The sequence below is a fragment of the Peromyscus leucopus genome, chromosome X, assembly GCF_004664715.2.
Source record: "Peromyscus leucopus breed LL Stock chromosome X, UCI_PerLeu_2.1, whole genome shotgun sequence".
In the NCBI taxonomy this organism is placed as follows: Eukaryota; Metazoa; Chordata; class Mammalia; order Rodentia; family Cricetidae; genus Peromyscus; species Peromyscus leucopus.
In genome coordinates this window covers 3,316,895-3,330,632 of record NC_051083.1, presented here as the reverse complement: position 1 = coordinate 3,330,632, position 13,738 = coordinate 3,316,895, and the positions used below count along the sequence as shown (strand labels likewise).

The 13,738-nt window shown below is 51.0% G+C and overlaps 1 long non-coding RNA gene across 1 annotated transcript; it reads right to left on the bottom strand.

Annotated features, from left to right (window-relative positions):
* Positions 1-11,212: 11,212 nt before the first annotated feature.
* On the bottom strand, positions 11,213-12,611 carry LOC119086656. Its single transcript, XR_005090005.1, has 2 exons — positions 12,486-12,611; positions 11,213-11,418 (listed from the first exon to the last, which is right to left on the bottom strand). It is a non-coding gene; the product is annotated as an uncharacterized LOC119086656 (long non-coding RNA).
* Positions 12,612-13,738: the final 1,127 nt, after the last annotated feature.

Here is a 13,738-nt window from a genome sequence, read left to right as displayed (position 1 = left end):
CCGGGGAGGTCGGGGGTCACGCCAGAGGTCGCGGGCGGCAGTGGCGGCCGTGGCCCGGGTGGCGCGGCCGGGGGATCATGGCGGGGGGTTTCACGCGTGTGCGCGGGGCGGAGAACACGGATCCTCGCGGTGGGGCCTGGTGGGGGGAAAAGAGAAGACGACGGGCGGGGTCAGCGTGGGGCGGGACTTCCTGTCCGGCCACCACTTCCTGTTTGCACACAGGAAGTGACGTCGCCACCCCTCCCTACCCCGCCCACCCCGCCATGGCTCACCTGTCACGGATTCCACACGCGTGACGCCGTCGCCCGCCCGCCCGCCCGGGGTCCTCGGGGTCACCACGGCGGGGTCACCGGCCCCTGGGGTCGCACACGTCACGTCACGTCACGCACACGCCGGGCGACCTGCAGGGGGCGGAGGGGAGGAAAACATACAACATGTCCGCCCGGCCCCTCATTTGCATGCGCTTTGCATATGCATGAGCCGGCGGGTGATTTGCATATCCCCGCCCACTGCTTCCCATTTGCATATCGCTCACCCACACGGGGTTTTTCCCACATTTGCATAGCCACGCCCCCCGGCCAGGAATTTGCATACCCAGAGCTCATTTGCATACGAGCAAAAGGCCACACCCTCGCATTTGCATATCCCCGCCCCTTGTCTCCCATTTGCGTTTTCCCTCACCCACACGGGGTTTTCCTTTCATTTGCATAGCCACGCCCCCGGCCAGGAATTGGCATACCCGAGCTCATTTGCATATGCGCAAAAGGCCACGCCCCTGCATCTGCATATCCCCGCCCCTCCATCTCTCATTTGCATATTCCCATCGCCATTTGCACTTCCAGGGCTCATTTGCGTGCCAGCAAAGACCACGCCCCCCACATTTGCATATCCCCGCCCACCGCCGCCCATTTGCGTATCTGTCACCCACACGGATTTTTTCCTGCATTTGCATAGCCACGCCCCCCGGCCGGGAATTTGCATACCCGGGAGCCCGAGCTCACTTGCCTACAGGCATAAGGCCACACCCCCACATTTGCATGTCCCCGCCCTCCGTCTCTCATTTGCATATCCCCAGCGCCATTGTCATTTCCAGGGCTCATTGGCATATGTGCGGAGGCCACGCCCCCACATTTGCATATCCAGGCGCCCAATTTGAATATTCACACCCCCAGCCCATGCCATTTGCATATCCTTCCATATCCCCAGCGCTATTTGCATATCCAGGGCTCATTTGCATACGAGCAAAAGGCCACACCCCCACATTTGCATGTCCCCGCCCCTTGTGTCCCATTTGCATTTTCCCTCACCCACTCGGGGTTTTTCCCGCATTTGCATAGCCACGCCCCCAGACAGGAATTGGCATGTCCGAGCTCATTTGCATACGAGCGAAAGGCCACACCCTCGCATTTGCATATCCCCGCCCCTTGTCTCCCATTTGCGTTTTCCCTCGCCCACACGGGGTTTTCCTTTCATTTGCATAGCCACGCCCCCCGGCCCGGGAATTTGCATACCCGGGAGCCCGCGCTCCTTTGCATATGTATAAAGCCAAGACCCCACATTTGCACATCCCCGCCCCTCCATCTCTCATTTGCATATCCCCAGCGCCATTGGCATTTCCAGGGCTCATTGGCATATGCGCGGAGGCCACGCCCCCACATTTGCATATCCAGGCGCCCAATTTGAATATTCACACCCCCAGCCCATGCCATTTGCATATCCTTCCATATCCCCAGCGCTATTTGCATATCCAGGGCTCATTTGCATATGAGCAAAAGGCCACACCCGGAATTTGCATGTCCCCGCCCACCGCCGACTATTTGCATTGTCCCTCACCCACACGGGTTTTTTCCTTTCATTTGCATAGCCACGCCCCCGGGCAGGAATTTGCATACCCGGGAGCCCGAGCTCACTTGCATACAGGAATAAGGCCACACCCCCACATCTGCATATCCCCGCCCCTCGTCGGCCATTTTGCACATCCCCAGCGCCATTGTCATTTCCAGGGCTCATTTGTATACCTGCGAAGGCCACGCCCCCATATTTGCATATCCCCGCCCCTCGCCGCCCATTTGCATTACCCTCGCCCACACGGGTTTCCCGCATTTGCATATCCCCGCCCCTCCTTCTCTCATTTGCATACCCCCAGCGCCATTTTCATTTCCAGGGCTCATTGGCATGCGTGCGGAGGCCACGCCCCCACATTTGCATATCCCGGCGCCCAATTTGAATATTCACACCCCAGCCCATTTGCAGATCCTTCCACAAGGAGCCGGAGCTCATTTGCATATGCCCAGAGGCCACGCCCCCGCATTTGCATATCCCCGCCCCCTCCGCCTCCCATGTGCGTATCCCCAGCGCCATTGGCATTTCCAGGGCTCATCTGCATATACGCGGAGGCCACTCCCCCACATCTGCATATCCCCGCCCCTCGTCGGCCATTTTGCGTATCCCCGGCGCCCCGTTTGCATCTCCGCGCCCCCAGCCCACGCCATTTGCATATCCGGGGCTCATTTGCATACTGCCCCGCCCCCGACCCGACTCCAGGCCCCGCCCCCTGACCCCAGGCCCCGACCCTGGGCCCAACCGGCACCATCCCAACCCCCCAGGCCCCCGTTCCCAACCCCTAGGCCCCGCCCGTCACCCCAGGCCCCGCCCCCGACCCCCCAACACCGAACCCCAGGCCTCCAAGCATCCCAGGCCCCGACCGGCATCATCCCAACCCCCCAGGCCCCAACCCGGACACCCAGAGGCCCCGGCCCCGCCTCTCTCTCCATTTTCCCTCCTCCCGCCCCGCGCGCGGCTGCCGGGGTCCGAGGTCCGGGGGGCAGGGGGCGGGAAGGACCCGGGACCAAAAAAAAAAACAAAAATCAAAATTTAAAATTCTCAAATTTCCAAAATTTTCAAATTTTAATGAAAATGAATTGAAAAATTGGAAAATCAAACCCCGGGTCGGGGCCCGGCAGCCACCGCAGCCACAGCCGCAGCCGCAGCGCCGCGGAGGCCCCCGGGCGGCGGGGGGTCCGAGGCCCGGGCACCGGGACGCCCGGGGTTGTAGAAGCACGGAAATCTCAAAACGAAAATTTCAAAAATGAAAATTTTAAATTTATTTTTTAATTTGAAAGGAAGCGAAAGCGAAACCTGGCGCCTGGCGGCGGCGAATGCGGCGGCGGCGATGGCGGCCCCCAGGGTCGGGTCCCAGAACGTGACGGCGCCGCCGCCAAAAAAAAAATAATCATAACCAAAAAATAAATTCAAAATAAAAAAAATTTCAAATTTTAAATTAAAAAAAAAATTAAATTTGAGTTTTTAAAATTGAAACCGCGCGGCAGGCAGGGCTGCCATGAAGGAAATGGAAACCGGACCCGGGGCCCGGGGTTCGCGGAGGAGAAGGAGGAGGAGGCCGGGGGCCGCCGCGCAGGCCGCGCCGCCGCATCAAAAATTAAACTAAATTGAATTAAATATTTCAGATGAACGAATGAATGAATTAGTGACGGAATGAATGGACGAACGGACGAACCTGGGAAGCAGTGAAGTGAATCCTGGGCCCCGCCGGACCCACGCACGCGCTCGCAACCCCCGGCCGGCGCGCCCGGACTGCCGGTAAAATAAAATAAAATAAAATAAAATTAATTTAATTTAAATAAATTAAAATTTTTATTTAATTTTTTAAATCAAATTTGAAAATTGTTGACCCTTGACCCCAGCGGCCCGAGGCTCGGACCCGGGGCCGACGCGGGAAAAAAAAAAATGAAAATAAAATCAAATTAAATTAAATTAAAATTAAAAAAAAATTAAAAAAATTAAAATTTAAAAATTTGCACAAATTTAAAAAAAATTTAAATTAAAAATTTGAAATTTTAATTTTTTTTTTTTTTTAATTTTTTGGGGGAGAAATAAAAAAAAAAAAAAAAAAAACCCCCCCCCCGGCCCGCCCGCCCGCCTGTCAATCACGCGCCCGCCCGCCCGTCACTCACCCGGTCCCGTCCGCGCCCTGCGCCTTTAAGGAGCGGCCCTTAGCGGGGAGGAAAAGGGAAACTGAGGCAGCGGCGCGCCCGCGGCTCCCGGATCCCCGGGACCCCGGCACCGGCGGCTTCCGGGTCACAGCGGGACCCGCTTCCGGGTCAACCGCGGCGTCACGTGACCCCCGGGGGGCGGGGAAAAGGGGAAAAGAATTAAAGTCGGAGGGGAAGAAATGAAATGAATTAAAGGCCGCGCGGTTCCGGCCCCCGGGCGGCCCCGGGGTTGGCGGTGATGGACAGAGGAGGGGGGGGGGCCGGGGCTCCCGGCAGGCACCGCGGCGGCGCGGCCACGCCCGAGCGCTGTCCGTCACGCTAGGGCCACGCCCACGGGACGTGGACGCGCAAGCGGATTGGCTGCCGGGGAGGGAAACAGGAAGGGAGGGCGCCTGTCAGTCACGCGCACAGGCTCCGCCCCCGGCCCCACGGCCTGTCCGTCAAGCGCAGGCGCCGCCCCCGGGCCTCGCACGCGCGCTCTGATTGGCTCCGGCCGGAGGAGGGAACCGGGGTTTCTAAGATGGCGGGCGCGGCGCTGCGGAGGTCGCCTGTCAGTCAGGCGCAGGCTCCGCCCCCCCGACCCCACGTCCTGTCAGTCAGACGCAAGGCTCCGCCCCCGGGCCGGCAACGCGAGCGCTGATTGGCTCCGCAGGAGGGAACCGGAATTTCCAACATGGCGGGCGGGAGAATGCGGAGGGCGCCTGTCAGTCAGGCGCAGGCTCCGCCCCCGGGCCTCGGACGCGCGCGCTGATTGGCTACGTAGAAGGGAACACGGGTTTCCAAGATGGCGATGCGCTGCGCTGCGGAGGGCGCCTGTCAGTCACGCCCAGGCTCCGCCCTCCAACGCCAGGCTCGCGCGCTGATTGGCTCCTCAGCCGGGCACCGGTTCCCAAGACGTCGCGTGGGTGGGCGGAGCCATGGGGCGGGGCCAGGAGGAGGCTGCGGGCGCCTGTCAGTCACGCGCAGGCCCCGTACCCGGCCCCAAGGCTGTCCGTCAAGCTATGGCCCTGCCCCCGGCCCCTCTCGTGCGCGCTGATTGGCTCCGGAGGAAGGAACGGGTGTCCGAGCTGCGGACGCCTGTCAGTCACTCCCAGTCCCCGCCCCCGGCCCCCTCTCGAGCGCGCTGATTGGCTGTGGAGGAGGAGGCGGAGCCCCTCCCCCGCCGCCAATGACGTCAGCGCCGGCCCAGCGCGGCACCGGAAGTCCCGCCGCGTGCCCGAAACCCGGAACGGCCGGCGTCCTGGACACCGACCCGGGGGTCCGTGCATCCGTGCGTCCCTGCGTCCGTGCGTGTGGACGCCGCGGGAGACCTCCGACCCCGGCGCGGAGGGCGGGGCACCGGGCGGGGCGAAAAAGGCCACTTCCGCTGCGCGCCTGTCAATCATCCGAGGGAGGGGAGGGACTTCCGGGCTCCGCGGCGATCGCAGGTCGCGCCTGTCTATCATCCCGGCGAGGCGGGCGCGTCCGGGGACTGCGGCAGTCGGGTCTGTCAATCATCGGGGACAGGCGGCCGCTTCCGGTTAGCGGTTCGCCCTCCTGTCAATCACGGTCGCTGTGGCGGGCGCTTCCGGGGATTGCGGCAGGAGGATCTGTCAATCATCCCGACGAGGCGGGCTTTTCCTGTCATGCGGAAGCCGCAGCTGTCACTCATGCAGTTCAGGCGGGCACTTCCGGTGGCTACGGTTGCCCTGCCTGTCACTCATCCCGGCGAGGCGGGGTCTTCCCCAAGCCCGCTGAGTCCCCTGTCAATCACGGCGGCGGGGGAGAGCTTTCCGGGCACTGCGGCAGTCCCGCCTGTCAATCTTCGCCTGAAGGGCGGGCTCTTCCGGTTACCGATTGGTCTTCCTGTCAATCACGCGCGGGGAGGCGGGCGTTTCCGGTGTTGGCAGAAACCGCACTGTCAATCGTCGCCTGAAAGGCGGGCTCTTCCGGTGTTCCATTATGAATGCAGTCAATCACGCGCGGGAAGGCGGGCTCTTCCTGTGACTGCAGAAGCTTCCGCTGTCAATCATCGCCTGGAGGGCGGGCTCTTCCGTTGGCTGGGAGACCCGAGCTGTCAATCACCTCGAACAGGCGTGCTCTTCCGGGCACCGCAGAACTTGCCGTTGTCAATCATCCCCGATAGGCGGGCTATTCCGGTCAGCGATTCCGGCTCCTGTCCATCATTTCGCAGAGGCGGGCTCTTCCGGTCAGCGATACCGAGCTCCTGTCCATCACCCCACAGAGGCGGACTCTTCCGGTCATTGTAACCGCGCACCTGTCCATCACCCCGCAGAGGCGGGCTCTTCCGATCAACGATTCCTGCTCCTGTCCATCAGCCCACAAAGGCGGGCTCTTCCGGTCAGCGATACCGCGCTCCTGTCTATCACCCCGCAGAGGCGGGCTCTTCCGGTGCGCGGCCCGGCCGCGCTGTCGATCAACCCTCGGAGGGCGGGCACTTCCGGCGCCACCTTGTCCGTCACCCGCGCAGCCCCGGCCCTCCCGGTGACGTCACGCGACGCCGTGACTACGCATGCGCGTCTTTCATTCACCCAGTGGTTACGTCATTCATTCACCCCGTTAAGTCATTCACAAATTCACCCCGTCATTCACTCATTCACCCCGTCATTCACTCATTCACCCCGCGTCATTCACTCATTCACCCCGTCATCACTCATTCACCCCGTCATTCACTCATTCACCCCGTCATTCACTCATTCACCCCGCGTCCCCGTCATTCATTCGTTCACCCCGCGTCCTTTTCCACGTCTCTCATTCATTCACTCGACGTTGACGTGTTTACTTCATTCATTCATTCTATGTTTATAATTGGTCATTCATTCATTCACTCCTTGTTCCTGTCATTCATTCATTCATTCATTCATTTGTTCACTCATTCATTCACTGCGTGACCCTGTGTTTGCTTCATTCATTCATTCATTCCCTCCTTGTCCCTGTGTTTACTGCATTCGTTCATTCACTCCGTGTTCGCGTTTATTTTCTTCATTCGTTCGTTCTATGCTTATGTTTGCGTCATTCATTCACTCCGCGTCCGTGTGTTTACTTCATTCGCTCGCTTTGTGTCCGTGTGTTTGCGTCATTCATTCATTCACCCCGTGTTTGTGTTCACTTGGTTCATTCATTCACTCATTCACCCCGCGTCCCCGTCATTCACTCATTCACCCCGCGTCATTCACTCATTCACCCCGTGTCCGGGTGTTTACTTCATTCATTCGTTCACTCCGTGTCTGTCTTTACTTCATTCATTCCCTCCGTGTCCTTTTCCACGTCATTCATTCATTCATTCATTCACTCCCTGTGGATGTGTTTACTTCATTCCTTCACTCGTTCTGTGTTTTGTTTACTTCATTCCTTCACCCCGCGGCCGTGTGTTTCCGTCCCTGGGGGGTGGGGACGGCGCCGGTCTGGGTTCTCATCCGGTTTCATCCGGTTTAATTCGGTTTTTAATTCGGTTTTTAATTCGGTTTTGATTCATTTTTGATTTCATTGAGTTCAATTTGATTCGATTTTTAATTCGGTTTCCTTCAATTCAATCCAATTCATTCCGATTTAATTCGGTTTGATTCAGTTTAATTCAATTTTTCATCCAATTTGATTCGATTTCATTCGATTTTCACCCGATTTCATTCAATTTCATTCAGTTCAATTCACTTTAATTCAATTTTTCATTCAATTTTATTTGAATTTCATTCAATTCCCATCCAATTTAATCTGATTTAACTCAATTTAACTCAGTTTCACTCAAATTGCAATCAAATCTAATTCAATTTTCATCCAATTCAATTCGACTGAATGCAATTTTCAATTCGATTTAGTTCAATTTTTAATTAAATTCTTAAATTTAATTCAATTTTCATCCTTTTAATTCGATTTAATTCAGCTTAATTCAATTTTTAATTCAATTTAACTCGATTTTCATCCATCTGAATTCGATTTAAATCGATTTTGATTCTTTTTAATTTAACTTAGTTCAATTTAATTCGATTTTAATTCAAATTGACGCAGTTTAACTCAATTTTTAATTCGATTTCATTCAACTTAATTCGATTTTTAATTCACTTTCGTTCGATTTAATTCGGTTGAATTCGAATTCAATTAAATCATTTAATTAAATTTAATTCAATTTTCATCCAATTTAATTCTTTGTAATGCAATTTTTAATTTGATTTAGTTCGATTTCATTCAATTTAATTCGATTTTTAATTCATTTTCGTTCGATTTAATTCAGTTTAATTCGATTTTTAATTAAATTTAATTCAATTTTCATCCGATTTAATTCGATTGAATGCAATTTTTAATTTGTTTTAATTCGATTTTATTCAATATTTTAATTCATTTTTAACTCAGTTTTTCATTTCTGCTCAAGTTTCCCGGCCTGGGCCCCCCCCCCCTCCCCCCAGGCGGGTGCTTGAGCTCAGTGCTGCCCGGAAGTGCTGAGCACCGGGTGCTTCCCGTCTGCGCTGCTCCTGACTCAGTGCTTGTGACCGGGGTCGGGCGCAGTGCCCGGGTGACTCAGTCCCCAGCACCCTGGGTGTGCCTGAGCGGCGGGCGAGTGCCAGAGGTGCTGGGAACTCGGTATTTAGGGCCCGGGGTGGCGGGGGGTGGGGGGAGTGCTCGTAACTCAGTACTTTTGGATTCCTTGGAGAAAAAGTGCGGATGGCTGGTGACCGGGGGTACTGGTGACTCAGTACTTGTTGTGACCTCCTCGGTGCTCGTGACTCAGTCCTCAGCACCCTGGGGCTGGGTAGAGTGCTCGTGACTCGGTCCTCAGGACCCTGGGGCTCGGTAGAGTGCTTGTGACTCGGTCCTCAGGACCCTGGGGCTGGGTAGAGTGCTTGTGACTCAGTCCTCAGCACCCTGGGGCTGGGTAGAGGAACCCGTGACTCAGTCCTCTGCACCCTGGGGCTGGGTAGAGTGCTCGTGACTCGGTCCTCAGGACCCTGGGGCTGGGTAGAGGGCTCGTGACTCAGTCCCCAGCACCCTGGGTCAGCAGGGGAGTCTCGAGGGCGGGCGAGAGCCAGAGGTGCTGGTAACTCGGTACTTACACAGCTGACGGGAAGTGCTGAGGACCGAGTCCCTCTGACCCCGAGGAGGTGCTGATGACCGAGTCCCCAGCACCCTGGGGCTGTTGTTGTGAAGCCTCTGAGTGCCAGAGGTGCTGGTAACTCAGTACTTCCACAGCTGACAGGAAGTGCTGAGGACCGAGTCCCCTTGGCCCCGAGGCGGTGCTGATGACTGAGTCCTCCTGGCCCGCAGGCGGTGCTGATGACCGAGTCCCCAGCACCCAGGGGCTGCTGCTGTGAATTGAGCTGTGCCCTCGCTGCGCCCGCCCAGGTGCTGATGACTCGGTACCTACGGGGAGTGCTGGGGACTGGGTGCTCCCCCGGAAAACCCAGGACCGCGGGGACGCGAGGAATTGAAACGTGAACACGGAATCTAAAAAATGTTTTTGAAACGAAACAGAAAATTTTAAAAATTTAAATTTAAATTTTGAAATGTGAAAATGAAATAAAAAAAAAAGTTTTTAAAAAGAAACAGAAAATTTTAAAATTTTTAATTTATTTGTGAGATGTGAAATTGAAATTATTAAAAAAAGTTTCTAAAATCAAACAGAAAATTTTAAATTTAATCGCGAGATGTGAAAATGAAATCTAAAAAATGTTTTTGAAATGAAATAAAAAAATTTTAAAAATTTAATTCGGAAATGTGAAAATGAAATGACGAATGATATTTTCACAAGGAAACGGAAAATCTAATGAATTTCTCGATTTTATTTCGTGACAGGAAAAGAATAAAATACGGAAATAAAAATGTGACAATGAAATGAGGAATGATATTTTCAAAAGGAAACAGAAACTCAAAGGAATTTTAAATTTTATTTCGTGAAAAGAAAAGAATAAAATACTGAAATAAAATGTAAAAAAATACCGTAAATTCACAGGAAAAGAATAAATCATGAAAATGTGAAAAAATAACGGAAATTCACCCAGGAAATCAAAACATTAAAATAAAATACAGGAAATATTTTAAAATCACACACACCATAAAAATAATAAAATAAAAAAACATTTAAAATTATACAAAAGCAAAATTAAAAAAAACTACATAGAATATATTTCAAATCCACAGACAAAACCCGAGGTGGCGCTAAAATAAAATGCTCCAAAAAACCATGTGAGAGCCGCAGACAAAACCCGAAATAAAACGCTGAAAATAAAATGCACGAAATATTTTCTGCATGACACCCAAAAAAACAAAAATGAAAACTTGCAGGATGCACAAAACTAAAATAAAAATGCACGGAACGCTGAAAAATTTAAAAATACGTTGAAGCTGATGCACAGAACTGACAGGAAATGTTGACGCGAAACGCATAAAAAAAGATAAAATTATGCATACGACTGGTATAAAATGTCTTTATTTTTTGAATTTTTTTTCTTTATTTTTCTCTTCATTTTAGGATAAAATTGTCAAACGTCGGACACACATAAGAGATTAAAAAGCAAAGATTCCCCATATAAGACAAAAATAAATGAAATAAAATAGTTGCTGGGGGGGGGGCGCGGCTCAGGACCTTTGGGAAAAAAAGTCGAAAGCGGACAGTTCTGATAAGGAAAGGAAAACAGGTTCGTGATCAAAAAGGCCTTAAAAATCAGAAATTGCGCCCAAAAAAAAGGAAAAAAAACCGAAATAAAACAGGTTCGTGATCGAATGGAATGTTTTAAAAATCAGAAACGATGCCCCCCCCCCAAAAAAAAGAAAATCAAACCCAAAAAGTTTTAGAAATGAAAAGCGACGTTTCTTTCCCACATCGACGCCGGGCAACATTCTGAAACAGAACATGATTTGAGAAAGCAAAACGCAACGCATTTCTTTTTGTACGCGCTGTAAAAACCACATGCGAAACATTTTAGGTAAAAAAAGAAACATTATAGGTAAAAAGAAACATTTCAGGTAAAGAAATATTTTAGGTAAAAAAGAAACATTTTATGGAAAAAAACATTTTACGAAAAGAAACATTTCAGGTAAAGAAACATTTTTGGTAAAAAGAAATATTTTATGGAAAGAATCATTTTATAGAAAGAAACAAACACTTTATGGAAAGAAACATTTTATGGAAAAAGAAACATTTTAGGTAAAGAAACATTTTAGATAAAGAAACATTTCAGGTAAAAAGAAACATTTTATGGAAAGAAACATTTTAGGTAGAGAAACATTTTAATCTCAGAAGCAACGGGGACAAAAACCCAAATTAAATGTTGTAAAAAATCAAAGAAAACACTTTTTTTTGTAACGAAATGAAACAATTTAACCATCCAGAGGCCCGGGATGCAAACATCGGAGTGAAAGGCCGAGAAATGGAACCCGGAATCCCGCACTCGTGACGATCAGTTCATGAACGACACTGAAATGACAATGAAATTAAAACAGAGATTAAAACTTAATGATCATTAAATGACCACTCAAAGTTGATTAATCAGAATCGAGGAGTAACAAAAGTAATCATTTCAATTAAATAGTGATCCGGATTAAGTGACGATTCAAAGTAATTAACCAGCGTTCAATAAAAATAAAAATTAAACACGACTTGAAATTAATTCAATAATTTGAATTAGATAATCAGAATTAAACAATGATATCGTAATTAGAATTAAGTCACCATTCGAAGCGAATGAATCAGAATTAAATGGTAATAAAATCCATTGATCAGAATTAAGCAGCAACCAAATAAATAATCATTTAAATTAAATAAAAACTGAGATTAGGTGACAAGCCAAACTAAATGATCAGAATGAAATGGTAATAAAAGAGAATTAAAGTTCAATAAAGATAATTAAAGGATGACGTGAGGGAATCACAATTAAAACTTAATAACTGAATTAACAATTAAAAATGAGTGAAAATTCCAATCAATCAGGATCAGGTGACAATAAATCAGATCATTAATATTTAACCATAATAATTAAATGATAATAAACAGAATAAGGATTAAAATTTCAAAAAAATAATTAAATGATGACGTAATTAATATTAAAATTAAATTAAAATTAAAATTTAATAACTGAATAATTAAAAATGAGTGAAAATTCCAGTCAATCAGGATTAGGTGACAATAAACCAGATCATTAAAATGTAACCATCATAATTAAATAATATTAAAACCGAATGAGAATTAAAATTAAATAAAAATAATTAAATGATGACGTAATTGAATCACAATTAAAATTTAATGATTGAATTAACAATTAAAAATGAGTGAAAATTCCAATAATCAGTATTAGGTGACCATAAATCAGATCCCTAAAATGTAACCATCATAATTAAAGGATAATAAAACTGAATGAGAATTAAAATTTGATAAAAACAAATGGTGACGTAATTGAAAATAATTAAAATTGAATAACGGAATTAATAATTAAAAATGACTGAAAATTCAAATTGATCAGGATTAAAAGAGGACGAAATACTCACGAGAAGGAAACGATCACTAAAATTGAACGATAAATAAATTAATTAATGAACCACAAACCCCGGCTTCTCTTCCCCGCCGTTTCCCGCCATTCTTCTCCCCGGAAAAGCCGCAGACAGGAAGTCCCGCCCCCCGTCGCCTGGACAACGGCGATGACGGACAGCACGGCGGGGCCGCACAGCGACCCGCAGAAAGGAAGTCCCGCCTCCGGTCGCCGGGATACGGGGTGGATGGACAGGCGAGTGAACCGAGGCCGGAAGTCCCGCCTCGGGTCGCCAGGATACGGCGATGACGGACAGAGGCGAAGGAATGGGGATTCCCGGAAGTCCCGCCTCTAATCGCCGGGATACGGCGATGACGGACAGCGGGGCAGGAATGCGGGCCCCGGGGGCTGCGTCAGTCACTTCAGGGTCTCCCGGAAGTCCCGCCTCCGGTCGCCGGGATACGGCGATGACGGACAGCGGGGCAGGAATGCGGGCCCCGAGGCTGCGTCCATCACTTCAGGGTCTCCCGGAAGTCCCGCCTCGGGTCGCCGGGATACGGCGATGACGGACAGAGGCGAAGGAATGGGGATTCCCGGAAGTCCCGCCTCTAATCGCCGAGATACGGCGATGACGGACAGCGGGGCAGGAATGCGGGCCCCGGGGCTGCGTCCGTCACTTCAGGGTCTCCGGGAAGTCCCGCGTCCGGTCGCTGGGATACGGCGATGACGGACAGCGGCGCAGGAATGCGGGCCCCGGGGACTGCGTCATTCACTTCAGGGTCTCCCGGAAGTCCCGCCTCAGGTCGCCGGGATACGGCGATGACGGACAGCGGCGCAGGAATGCGGGCCAGGGGGCTGTCAATCCGTGTGTCACCGGAAGTTCCGCCCACGCGGCGGTGACGGACAGCGACGCAGGAATGCGGGCCCCGGGGCTGTCATTCCGCTGTGTCAGCGGAAGTCCCTCCTACGCGGCGGTGACGGACAGCGGCGCAGGAATGCGGGCCCCGGGGCTGTCATTCCGCTGTCTCAGCGGAAGTCCCTCCTACGCGGCCCCTGAGTGACAGCGGCGCAGGAATGCGGGCCCTGGGGCTGTCAATCCGCTGTGTCAGCGGAAGTTCCGCCCACGCGGCGGTGACGGACAGCGCCCAGGAATGCGGGCCCCGAGGTTGTTTACTTCCTGGAGGATTCCTGAGTCACTCGATAGGAAAGCGGAAGTTCCGCCCCAGTCGCTAGGACACGCTCGTGACTGACAAACCATTCACGTCGCAGAAC